Genomic DNA, 13,710 nt, shown 5'->3' on the forward strand with positions numbered 1-13,710 from the left:
AGACACTTGGTGACAGTATGTGACAACAGAGCCATGATCTCATAAATGATTAGAGCAGTTCAGGAGGACTCTGCTCAAAGCCTGTGATTTGTCTGTTTAATGCAGTCTGAGTGCCAAATGTGCACTTTTAGACTGTGAAATGCCTCAGTCATTTAACTCACAGGCTAAAGCTTTGGGCAGCAGCTTCTGTCGTGTGCCTGGTGTGAGCACACTCAGATGAACTGCAGCCACAGCTCTGGATGATGTTCTGTCTTAAGTGGTGCTACAATATAAGAAGGATATAAAGCCATTAGAGAACACCCAAAGGAGGGCTATGAAGGATCTAGAGGGGAAGCCATACAAGGGGCAGCTGAGGTCACTTGGCTTGTGCAGCCTGGAGAAGGAGGCTGTAGGTAGACCTCATCATGGTGTGCAGCTTCCTCAAAAGGAGCAGTGGAGGGGCAGCACCTATCTCTGCTCTCTAGTGACCAGTAACAGAACCCAAGGGAATGGTATTAAGTTGTGTCAGGGGAGGTTTAGGTGAACATTAGGAAAAGGTTCTTCCCCCACAGGGTGGTTGGGCACTGGAACAGCTCCCCAGGGCAACGGTTACAGCACCAAGCCTGCCAAAGCTCAAGGAATATTTGGACAACACTCTTAGGCACATGGTGGGATCGTTGGGGCTGTCCTGTGCAGGACCAGGATTTGGGCCCAATGATCCTAGTGAGTCCCTTCCAACTCAGGATATTCTATGATTCTATGATAAATGGCAAGCAGTAAGAGGCCATGAATGTGGCCCTGAAATGTCCTAGCAAAGCTCCTGGATTATCTGTGGCTTCCACCAGTCTTTAACTTCAGGTTTCCATGCTCCTTCCCATCTCAAGGCTGTGTGCAGATCTCCTCCCTGACCTGAACCCTCAGGTATGGGTTGTGTGGGAGTGTGTGGGACAGTCACCTCTTAATTACTAAACAAATCAATCTTCTGGGATCTTTACATAGACCTTCAGGGTGGTTTTTTTCATCTCTTCCGGAAGGCTGAAGGAGAAATGTTCCTTACAACACACCATGCTTTTTCCAAGCATCACATTTCTATGGCATTGTCAAAAAAAGTCTGAGCTACATATGGAAATCGATGCAGCTCAAAGGAAACAGTTCTGGTTGACTATCCTTGGAGACATTAACCAGAGTATAGTGCTGTCACTTCTCAAGAGTCACTTGTCTGTTGTATCTTCAGGAGACATCAAAATGCCTTGAGCGAGAACAAATCCAGCAAGCAAACAGAGGGATGTGTTCTAAGGTGCCCACAGATCACAGTTCACCCAGCCCTCCTCCCTGACCTGTGCATGGCATCCATCACCCTGCCAGCACAACAGGCCATGGGGAAACAACTCAAACAGCACTTTGGGGCTGTCTTAGCTCTCAGAGCCAATCTGGGACATAATATCCTCCTGGTATAGTGGAAGAGTGTTCGGCAAAGAAGAGTGGAGAGACCCTTTGAGCCTCCAAGGCTGCCAAATCCTGTTAGCATAAAGCCAGGCCTATAGCATCTGCATGGTAGCAATATAAATAAATTAATACATCATTTAAATTAAGGGCAATTAGCATGGAGCTTGAGATTGCAGGATCAAACCAAGGAGTGATACTGTATTCAAAGTTACAGGTGGTGCCTGTCTGTAAGGAGCTGATCAGGCCACTCTGGGGGAAAGAAAAGAAGTGTTTCTGGTGCAGTCACCAAACAGGTATCTGTTCCCAGTAGCCACAGGCTGTGCTGTCCTCTACCCACATATGTGTCTGAATGTCCAAATAACAAGTTACTTACTAATCCCATTGTGAGACAGATTTCCTCAAGTTTGTCTCATTGTTTGTCCTCACTTATTTCTTTATATTTTTCCACTGACAATTAAGTGAAAACTGACTAGAAATGTCTAATGACAATGAATCCTTAGTTTAACATCAGGAGCACCAAAAAACATTAAAGAGCACTGAGGGGGAAGGGAGGATGAAAAAAAAGCATTTCTCTTGTGGGCACCTAATACAGTTCTGATAATTGGTCCTACCTGCTGTTAGATTTTAGCCCAAAGACCCTCCAAGAGTTAATTCAGACTTTTCCTGCCCCACCACTTCACAGTTTTCTTATAAGCAAAGATCCTATAATAAATTTCTGAGAAAGAATCTAGGGTTGCATCTGTGGTTAGAAAAATGTTAGCAGGAGTAATAGAGATGTAACAGGGAAAGGAAAATATTGCTGGGAGAAAATGCTGCCAGAACCAAAGATCAGGGAAAGAAAATCAAGCAAACAGCAATTCAGGATGTGTGTTGAGTTTTGAAATCAGTGTGATGTAGTGCCTTTCCACCTCTGCTTTTTTTTATATAGCACATAGTTTTTATCAAACTCACCAATATATTTTTAAGAAAGCTTCAAGGAAAGACATATCAGCAAAGAAGAACTACTGGTAATACTACTGAGCCCACAGAAGAATAAACCAGTATAACCACCAGATGTAACTTAAATCAACATGATCCCATTATTAGGTTTGAGTTTTCTTACCCAGGCTCCTAAATCACCAAAGAGAGCTGCAAGCAGAGGCCAGGGGAGGAGAGCTGTGCCTTCCCCTACTCCAATAATGCATGGCAGTAAGTGACAAGAAAAGGTTCTTCACTGAATCACAGAATAATTGAGGTTGGAAGGGACCTCTGGAGATCATCTAGTCCAACCCTCCTGCCAAGTCATGGTCACCCAGAGCAGGTGACACAGAAATGTATCCAGGTGGGGTTTGAATGTCTCCAGAGAGGGAGACTCCATGACCTCCCTGGTCAGCCTGTTGCAGTGCTCTGCCACCCTCAATAGAAATAAATTGTTCCTCATGTTGAGGTGAAACTTCCTGTATTTTAGTTTACAGCCATTACTCCTTGTCTTGTCATTGGGCACCACTGAAAAGAGTCTGGCACTGTCCTCTTGACACCCATCTTGGAGATACTTAGATGTATTGAAGAGATCCCCTCTCAGTCTTCTCTAGACTAAACAGGCCCAGCTACTGCAGTCTCTCCTTATAAGAGAGATACTCCAGACCCCTCAACACCTTTGTGGCCTCCACTGGCCCTCCACTGATCTCAAACCTAAAGGTTAGCACTCTTGGGCATGGCCACTGCTGTATGCAGGTTGCTACCCTAAACAGCACATGCTCTGATGGATAATTTTGCAAGACAATATTTAGGGCATGTCAAGCCTGGGGAGATATTCCTCTGGCAACCTCCCCATGCAGGAATTGGCATGCACATATTGTGCATCCGAGTTAGCTTGCTCAAATGTCAGCCACAATCTTCAACTTGCAGCTCCTGTGACAGAGTTCACTCCCATATTGCAGGATTTAGGAACTGGGTCCAGGCAATCACAATGGACTTTGTCAGCCTAGCAGCAATGATTTGACAGAGTGAAAAGGAGCTAAAAGGCATGAGCTGTTCTTTGAAGAGCCCATAGTCCCTTTCTTCTTCTGGGTCACATCACAGCAGGACAGAGCCATGTCTTCCTATAGCCTATTGCCAGGAGAGCGTTTTAGGATCTAAACATTATAGAGGATGGTGTCTAGACATAAAAGGATAGATGTTTCCTTGAATTTCTTTCAGGGAATACTTCAAAAGAATATGAACCTGACTGGCTAGAAAATTAGCTTCTTTTACCTTTTACAGGCTCTAGCAGTGACCGATTCCCAAATCCTTGCAGTATTCAGTCACACAGCTTATCTCCACTCATTTAACTCATATCCAGAGTCACCAAAACACTTCTCTTCATCAGGGTGCAATTTGCATTTCTCCATGGACCACAGAAACAGGTGGAAGCATTTAATTTTGGATTTCTGCTCATGCTTGAGGTAATCACACAATGCTCCCAATTTAGGAAGTTATTTCCTTGACCAAATGTAGATGTTTGCTGTGGATGAGATTAATTTCACCCTAAATTGACTGTTTCCTTCCAGGCACTGTAGAGAGCCCAGAGGGACTTGCTCAGAGCAGATGTCTATGCTGGAGGTATCTGAATTTGAATGGATGAATCCTATGATGCATATAATTCTGCCACAGCTAGAGCTGTAACTGTGTCTTAGAAGGCTGGATCAAAACACTTGGAATAATTGGCAATTATGTGTTTTGACCCAGAAATCCCACATCTATAAGGATTTCCATGGCCTCTGTCAAAGACACCATTAAAAATAGACCACAAAATGGCTTAGAAATCTTGTAACTCCTAGAACAGAAAAGCAGAGAGAAATAAATTTCAGGAGGATGCTCCAAGGGCTGGAGCACCTCTGCTGTGCAGCCAGGCTGGGAGAGCTGGTGGTGTTCATCCTGGAGAAGAAGTAGGCTACAGAGAGACCTTCTAGCACCTTTCAGTGCCTAAAGGAGCTCCAGGAGAGCTGGAAAGGGACTTCTGACAAGGGCACAGAGTGATAAGACAAAGGGGAATAGCTTCACAGAGCCAGAGGGCAGGGTTAGATGGAATATTGGGAAGAAATTCTTGGCTGTGAGGGTGGTGAGGCACTGGCACAGGTTGCCCAGAGAAGCTGTGACTGCCCCATCCCTGGGAGTGTTCCAGGCCAGGTTGGATGGGGCTTGGAGCAGCCTGGTCTAGTGGGAGGTGTCCCTGCCCATAGCAGCAGGGCAGAACTAAATTATGTTTAATGTCCCTTCCCACCCAAACTGTTCTGTGATTCTGTGATAAGGGTCTTTAACTTGATGGGAAAATTTCAAGTACTTCACTTGAAAAGTCAGACCTGGGATGAAGCTGATGCACTAGACCACAGTGACCAGCCTGCAGCAGCTGGGTCTTCTGTCAGTGCATCTCCACCTAATTCTGTATCAGGAGACATCCTGGAAGAGTCTTGGCACATGGTCTTTCCACTCCTCTGCCCAGTTCAAGATCTTGAGCTGAATTGGCCATTTAGGGCAGTCTCATGTTTTAATTTGCATGTGACATGTGCACAAATGCTCAGCTGGCCATGTAAAAGTACCCAGAGGGGCTCTGGGATATCAGCACTGACCCAAAAGTTGTGGCTCCTTAGGTTTTAAGCCTCATTACTGGCAAATTTAACTTACTCAGACTCACTAATCTGACAAATTGGGGTCAAAGCTGACCCAGGAGAGTCCAGCCAGATTCAAACAAGGACATCAGGGGCAATCTTTGTTTTAATTCAGAGATTAAAAATACACACTCACAACATATTGCACACCACAAGGACTAAGTCAGTGACACTTCAAAAATATCACAGCTTTTCAAAAGCTGAGAAGACATTATTTGGGATTTAACCAAAAAACATCTCTCTGACTGACACGATGCCACCAGCTGATGGGAAGTTCAGTTCTCTCCCAACCCCCCAAATATCCTACAAAAACAGAGATCATAGTGAGAAGTCTCCTGGCTGTCAAAACATCCATCAGCAAAATGAAAAACAATGTGGACATCTCATGCTTAGTACTTTTGTTCTTACTGCCAAAACTGAGACAGAAATGTTCCAGTTTAGGATCTGGACAATAAATCAAAGAGTCAGTCTTGGAAAATTTCTTCTTAGTACCACGAAAAGTTACCTTGATACCTACAGAGATAAGACCCACTTACATTCCTCCGACGCTTTTATTAAGGCTTTCTTTGCACATGTGCTATTTTTTCCCCCTCACAATATCTCACAGCAGGTGGGAATGGGAAAAAATAGTCTGCAGCCTAGTAATTAAATTGGTTTGGTTTTAATACCACAAATTACAGCTAGATGTAACTGTCTCAGGTATATATAATGCTCCAATCACTGTCACACCTCAGTGCTCTTCCCTCTGCAGTCTACTCAGTCTCTCCTCCCCCTGCAAGGCGTGCAGTGCTGTTATCTTCATTACAGAGGTAGGGGTGGAGGACTGGAGGGACCTCGTGGAAAACTCACAGACACCTTGTTATACAACACCCTTTTTGGGCATACTGAGGCCAAGGTGAAGAATGAGCTCCCCCATGGTTTTCCCTTTCAGGAGCTTTGCAGACCCTCACAATTGTGTTGCCCAAAGTGTCTCCTCTCCATCCCAGCCTGGATCCCTTCACCATAAGATATGGCCAGTTTCCAGTTTAACAGCAAGACCTTTCCATGAGATGACTCTTTGTTTCTAGTGCTTATTTCTTTGACTCCATGTTCAGGGTATTTATAGAGAGGAATCATACAATGTCTTAGCTTTCACTGTCTAGGTGGGATGAGCCAAAAATCTTTTTGTCTCCTCTTACAAGACAAATTCTTTGTTCCTCCCTCCTTCACCTTTTCCAGTTTGGACCCATTTTCTGGACAAGCGGTGACCAGAAGACCATGAACATTAGTATACATACTCTTCCCAAGATGTCAGAGGGACTTTTTGCAAGGGTATGTAGAGCTGGAACAAGGGGTGATGGCTTCAGACTGAGAGGTAGCAGGTTTAGAATATATACTAGGAAGAAACTTCCCTGTGAGGGTAGTGAGGCACTAGCATAGGCTGCCCAGAGAAGTTGTGGCTGCTCCATCCCTGGAAGTGTTCAAAGACAGCTTGGGTGCAGCTTGGAGCAACCTGGTCTAGTGGAAAGTGTCCCTGCCCGTGGCAGGGGGTGGAATGTGCCGATTTTTGAGACTCCTTTAATCCCAAACCATTCTGTGATACATGTATCAATGCGGGTGACTGGTGTCCAGGGCACTGGAGCAAACAGGAAAGAGAAGTTACCTACACCTGCACCCAGCAGAGCAGGTGGGATTGGTTCACCCACATGCCCTGCTCTTACACCCTATATCAACACAACTTCCTTGATCTCCTTGTTCCCAGGGATTTGAATTTCAAGTCAAGCTACAGAAATTTACTGTGTAGGTAATCCTGAATACCACTGCCATTGGTACTACCTTACCATCTGAGCTCTTGCCTGAGCTTCATTCTTAAATCACCCAAAGGTTTCCCTTGGCTCACGTCACAGCCAGGACTGTCACAGGACATGCTGTTCTGCAGGAAGGGAAATGGGAGTGCAAAGGCAGGTCAGCCAACACCTCGTCCTCTGGCCAACATTTCTGACTCTCACACTACTGCTTCACTGCTGGAAAGTGTACACAAAGGTGCCCACACCTCCAAAATGTCTCCAGCCCAAGTGAATACCTGTTGCTGGTCAGCAGTGGAAATGAAGTGCACTATCAAGTTGGAAGGGCACATTGGCTCCCTACCAAGCTTCACCTATGGCTTACAGTGCCAGCCTGCACAGGTTGCTGGACTCACTGAGCTCCTGTTTCTCCTCCAAACCCAGGACTCTTATCTCTGTTTCTGTGAGTTTTGGTGGACAAGGAATAAAGATCATATCCAGCACTTAGACTTACAGTAAACTCCCAGTAAATCCCCTCTGGAGAGGTTTCTCACTCATTACAATCAGGTATGTGTCTTGCTATATATAAGACCCAAATGGCAGTCATCATTGTTTAAAACACATCACTGATGCAGTCAGTATTCTGGGATTTCAGCCCAGAGGGATAAAAAGGCTTTAAAAGCAAATAAAACAAACACATGTTGCATGAAGTGACAAGCAGAATAATCTCATTGCAGAGTTTAAAAACAAAAGGAGAATCCGTTATCTGCTAAAAAGCAAAAGATGTCCCAGAACTCTGGTATTTGCCAGTTTCAATGTCTCTTTGATTAGTTTTCTTGTTTGTTTGAGGTGTAACCCACTACAGTTACTCCAGCTCCAGCTCAAATTGCATCTGTGTTTCTACGTGAGCAGAACACGAGTCACCTTGGAAGGAGAACAGGAGGAAATAATAAATAAGAATAACTCTGAACAGTATCTGAGGAACAGCTATTTCGCCAAAACCAACTTCAAGTCACTGTGCTCTCTCACTAGGCCAAAAAAAAAAATGTTCCTTTCTTGGGATTAAAGCAGCTCTCCTAAACGAGGCTGACTATGATTGACACTTTAATTGACTGGCACAATTTCATGCTTTAATAACTCTGGGCTCCTCGGTTTAGCCATGAATAAATTTAACTGTTAAGTCCTTGTGTATAAATCCTCCTGCCTAGAAGTTCTTATTCTCTCTTTAAAATGTAAACTTGGATTAACAAGACTCACTGACATGTCAGGAGTTGGATGCAGTCATCTGCAGCGTCCCCTGATCAATACACTCACCAGTTTCCCCAGTTCCTTCCTGGACACCACAACTGGCTGGTCAAGGGCACCAGGTGGGATGTCTCTAGCTTTTAGGTGGAGAAGCCCTCAAGCATTTTGGCAGCTCAGCATCACACTGATATCTGGTCAGCAATTAGTGGGATAAACAACTCATCCTGAAGCTGATGACCAATAGAAGCGCAGGAAAACACCTCCTTTCTGAGACGCATCTTCTGTGCCTCTGATCCTTGTCCTTGTCCCAGAGATGGTTTGCTCGTGTTTGTAATTTTGCAGAATCTTGTGTGTGATACCAAAGGGAAGACTTTTGGAATGACTTATCTCTGCTGTCTTCCATCTTTTGCATGGTATTAACACCATGGATCTAATCTGTGGTTTCCTCCTTGGTTTTGAGAGGCCTAGTAATAAAAAAGGGTGAAAACATCTCCTAGGCAGAGTCCGTGTTTCAGGCTGTATTTTTAACTCTTCATTTTGCTTTTTTCCCCCCAATGTGTCTAAATCTCCCAATGTAACAATCCCATTTTTCTGGAAATGTCCTCCTCCTCCAGCACCTTAAGTCAAGGATATTTAGAATCATTTTAGGTAGCAGAGAAACGAAGCTGAGGCTGAAAATCCAAGTGACATTCAGCATTTTGTGAAAATGATGTCAATCCATCACTCCTTGGTGGATTTTGGTTTCCCATTCCTATGCCACTGAATGCAACAGGATCACTCAGGCACATGAGACTGCATTTGAGTGCCTTTGGTCTGGAAAAGCAAATTTTTTCCAAATATATCTTTGATTAAATGAGACTCATCCCCATTTCAAAGATCTCCCCTCCAGATGCTCACCTAGCTCCACCTAACACCTTTGGGCTGTTCCTTCCTCCCCAGGGAAACAGTGGTCAGAAACTGGGATGCCTGAAAATTCTGTGAGTCCATGTCTGTGGCGAGGAAGATGCCCTGAAGATGCTCGTGGGTGCTTCTGGATGTCAGAGAGCCCTATCAGAGTTACTGATCCAGATGGACTATTGGTTGCTCCCAGATGAGCTGGAGCAAAAACAGAAGCAAAGAGGAGGTGACCAGGTAAAAACCATTAATGGACTGGATCTGTGAAGTACTCCCTGGAAGGAGATGCTCTCAGATATGCCCAATACCTACAGCATGACCCAAAGCCCTGCCAGAAACAAATTCCCTGATCAGCATCCCTGCGTAATTAATGAATCTTGGTCCATTACATTTCCTTGCTCCTCCTGTCAGAGCCTTGAAGCCAAAAAAAAACCAAACCCAGCAGACATAAAGAAGTCATTGTCCCAGTCTACTCAGCAATAATCAGGCCACACCTGGAACACTGTGTTCAGTTTTGGCCCCTGCTATGCAAAAAAAGATGTGAACAGGCTGGAGAGGGTCCAGAGAGGGGCCACAGAGATGATCCAAACACTGAGAAGCTGCCATGTGAGGAAAGGCTGAGAGTTTGTTTAGCCTTTAGAAAAGAAGACTGAGGGGAGACCTAGTCACTGTGTTCCAGCACTTAGAAGGTGGTTACAAAGAACCTTTTTACTAGGAGTCACATGGAAAGGAGGAGTGGTAATGGGTACAAGTCACTCCTGGAGTGATTCTGATTAGACATGAGTGGAAAATTTTTCACAAGAAGAACCATCAGCCACTGGAACCATGTCCCCAAAGAAGTGATGGTCTCTCCAACACTGGACACTTTAAGGATTCAGCTGATCATGGTGCTGGACAATCTTGTCTAGACAGTGTTTTTGCATGAAAAGTTAAACCAGATGGTCCTCAAAGTCCCTTCCGACTCGGTATTCTATGATTCTAGGAAAATCTGGATACAATGCTCAGCTTGGTGGTGTTGATTTACTAACACACAACCTCTGCAAGCTTTCTCCCTGGTGTGCATTAAAGCACTGGTGGATGTTGGTAAAACAGATGGTTGGTTCCTGTAAAAGAAATTAAATATCTTGAGTACTTGCTAATATATGGGGTTTTTTCATGGTTTTCAGGAGTCTCTTCGTGTTGTGGGAATAAGCTCCCTGAGGAAATCTTGAGACCCAGGCTTAGCTGAAGGAAAACGGTTGAGGTTTTCTCAAGCAGCATTTATGCTGCCCATTAAATCACACAGACAAGAAGCAAGACCCCCATCTGTTGGCTCTCTATCCATCTGGCAGGAATTTGGCCTTGAAATGATGTAAGAGGCGGACAGGGAACAACGTGGGGGTTTGGTGTTTAGCTATCACCACCTGAACCACATTGCTCTGTTTCCTTTGGGGGGGCTGCAGTGTTATAGGGAAATCTCATCTCAAACCTAAGCTTTGACCATGCTGGTCCTAAATTTAGACCTTATCCCTTTTCTTAATGAAATGCAAAGTGTGAAGGTGGCATAAATAAGGAAAATTTCCTGGTATTTCTGTAGCAGTGCTTGGTAGCTTGTAGTAATTGGCATTACCTTGAATTTCATGCTGAGCTCTGATGAGTCTAGACATCTCTGCTGTCAAAGATTGCTCTTCACCAAATGGAGTGGCTTTGTGGTCACAATGAGGGATTCCAGGGACAGGAAGAGAACCCAGCAAGGCTGGATAAATGGCTCAGATGGGCTGGACACAGCCCAGAGAGGATCTGTCGCCCAGCCAATACAGCCATAGCCTGTAAATCTCCTCGGGTTTATGTGTGCGACTGGCAGCTACATTCAGTGTGAACTCCTCTGTGGGTGCAAAGGACTTCTGCTCTTTTCAGATAAGGACAGGTTTGCTCAAGAGGGACCCAGAGACAACCCTCCCTTCCTTGAACACCCCATCCTGTGTGTGGTCTGCCAAAGGGAGCCTTAGTAGGGAATATCCTGGGTGGATGCTGCTGGGCTGCATTGGAGGTTACTGTCAGCAATGCATAATGCTGACAAGCCCCAAATCTGGTTCATTTCTTAATATAAACACTCCCAGAGTGAGCAGAAAATATTTTAAAGAGGTTGCAGAAGGGTGTCAGGAGAGGTGGGGCTCCCAAGCATCTTCTTCCAAGGATTTTCTGTCACTTGCCTCTGCTCCTTGGTTTTCCCCATTGGTAAGGGGATGTCCAGGAAGACCCACGTGTCTCTGTGGAGGTTTTGGCTGGCTAAGAGGCAGGATGAAACCCATCATCCCTGTGAGGTTCCTCTGATCCCCTCAGTGGTGTTTCTGTGATGCAGGAGAACATCCCTGGCTCAGCCCTTAGGACATTAAAGGTTCATTCCTTCTTCATCCTTTGCTTTTGCAAAACCAAAGCACTTGTCAGCACCATACAGTCAGGTCACATCAGTGTTTGGACGGGTGGGAGGCAATGAACCACATGTCTGCTGTTGGGTCATGGATAATTAGCCAGGCTTCCCATGAAATAGATGAGGACCTGAAGACCCATCACACTCCTTGTCCTCATTTAGCACCCACAAATTTCCCTGCTTCTCAGTGTATCATCCCAACACAGCCTTTGAAGACAGACTTGCTGCTTTTGCAGGGCCAGGGATAACAGTCACAGGTCTCTGTTGGTGGTACTGTTCCTCTCCTTGTAGCCACAAGCACAGGATAAGTCCCCACCCATCACTGGGCTGTGCCAGCTCTGCCTCCTCCTCCACCCACATCCTCAGGGATAAGGCTCATCCTGCATCCTCAGCAACCACATGGTGCAGAGCTCTGCATCTGAACCCAGAATGAACCCTAACGTTCTTCCAAAGGAAAAGGCTGCTTCAGCTTCAGTCTGGCCATTTATAACAAAGGGCCTGGCTTTGTTTTGTCCTGTCCCAGTGCTCTTATGGTAGTGAACAAAGATCCATCACTGGAGCTGGGCAAAATTAATTTGCTTTAAGGGAAAGCAGATATGGGCTGAATGGTCTCTGCTTGCTTACGGAAGAAAGGTGATGGGACACAACTGAGCTGCAACTTGGGAGATGCTTCAGCAGCACTTAGGAATAAACAGGCTTTCAAAAGCTCTTGTTTTGAAGAGAAACTGGCAACAGAAACAGACTCTTTTCATTGGGAATGGTGGGAGGAAGGTAAAAAATAACAGTGGTGGAAAACTTCACCAGCTCTTTTCTACGCCTCATCTGCTGCTTTATTAGTACTCCTAAATCTGTTCTGCTAAGTATAAACATCACCAAATTGACATAAACTTCATTAAAAGCCTGTGTCTCAACTCTGCTGCTCCTGTAGCACACCCAGGAAATGGAGAACTTCGAACTCCTCTGCAGTAAAATAAGCAACTGCAAGAGAAACAAAACAGCATTTTAAGGGCGTTTTTGTTTTTTTCCCTGTTTGTTTTTTCTGCCTCTATTGCTTCCCTGGTTCTGTGCCTTCATGGCATGTGGTCGACTTCAAAAAAAAATTTCCCTCTACTTTCTGCCTAGACCTGGAGCAATGCTTCTGATCTCCTCATAGTACATTAAAAAAGAGAAGTGGAATCCTGATAAAATACTGAATGTGATGGGCATTGCTCTTCTAAGACCTTTTATTTCCCTGCTGCTCATGTCCTCAGTGCATCTGACTGGAGACATCCAGGAGACATGTCAGCAGTGCTGACCCACGATAACTCCTCTGAGAGATGCTGTCCTGGAGCAATGCTTCTGATCTCCTCATAGTACATTAAAAAAGAGAAGTGGAATCCTGATAAAATACTGAATGTGATGGGCATTGCTCTTCTAAGACCTTTTATTTCCCTGCTGCTCATGTCCTCAGTGCATCTGACTGGAGACATCCAGGAGACATGTCAGCAGTGCTGACCCACGATAACTCCTCTGAGAGATGCTGTGGGATTCAGCGTGTGTTGGTGAGGAAGAAGAGGACCATATTTCTGGTTGGTTGTCACTGAAATAAAACCTAAAGAGGGTGACTGTCTGGCAGTGCCTCAGCTTCCCCTGGAAGTTTGTCTCTTGTCAGATTTGAGCAGTTATATTAGTAGAACAGTTCCAACCCCTGCCATGGGCAGAGACACCTCCCACCAGCCCAGGCTGCTCCAAGCCCCATCCAACCTGGCCTGGAACACTCCCAGGGATGGGGCAGCCACAGCTTCTCTGGGCAACCAGTGCCAGTGCCTCACCACCTTCTCAGTAAAGGATTTCTTCCTAATACCTAATCTAAACCTATTCTCTTTCTGTTTGAAGCTATTTCACTGGTCTTGTCATTCCAGGTTCTTGTAAATAGTCTCTCTCCAACTTTCCTGCAAGCTCTCTTTAGGCACTGGAAGACTGCAATTAGGTCACCCGGAAGCCTTGTCTTCTCCAGGATGAACAAACCCAATTCCCTCAGCCTTTCCTCATAGCAGAAGTGCTCCAACCCCCTAAAAAACATTGTGGCCTCCTCTGGACTCACTGCAAGAGGTGGCTGTCCTTTCTGTGCTGGGGACTCCAGAGCTGGAGACAGCACTCCAGGTGTATCTCACAAGAGTAGAGAAGAGGGTTAGAATCACTTCCCTGGACATGCTTGACATGCTGCTTTGGATGCAGTCCATGGAACATATACCTGAGCATTTCTTTTCCATATCATTAATCATCTAATCATGAGGAACTGAGGGGAGCACAGGGTCTGGAGGCAGGACCAAGGCATGTGCACCTGTATCAAGACTCACAGACTTAC

The sequence above is a fragment of the Acanthisitta chloris genome, unplaced genomic scaffold (assembly GCF_000695815.1).
Source record: "Acanthisitta chloris isolate BGI_N310 unplaced genomic scaffold, ASM69581v1 scaffold3486, whole genome shotgun sequence".
Lineage (NCBI taxonomy): Eukaryota > Metazoa > Chordata > Aves > Passeriformes > Acanthisittidae > Acanthisitta > Acanthisitta chloris.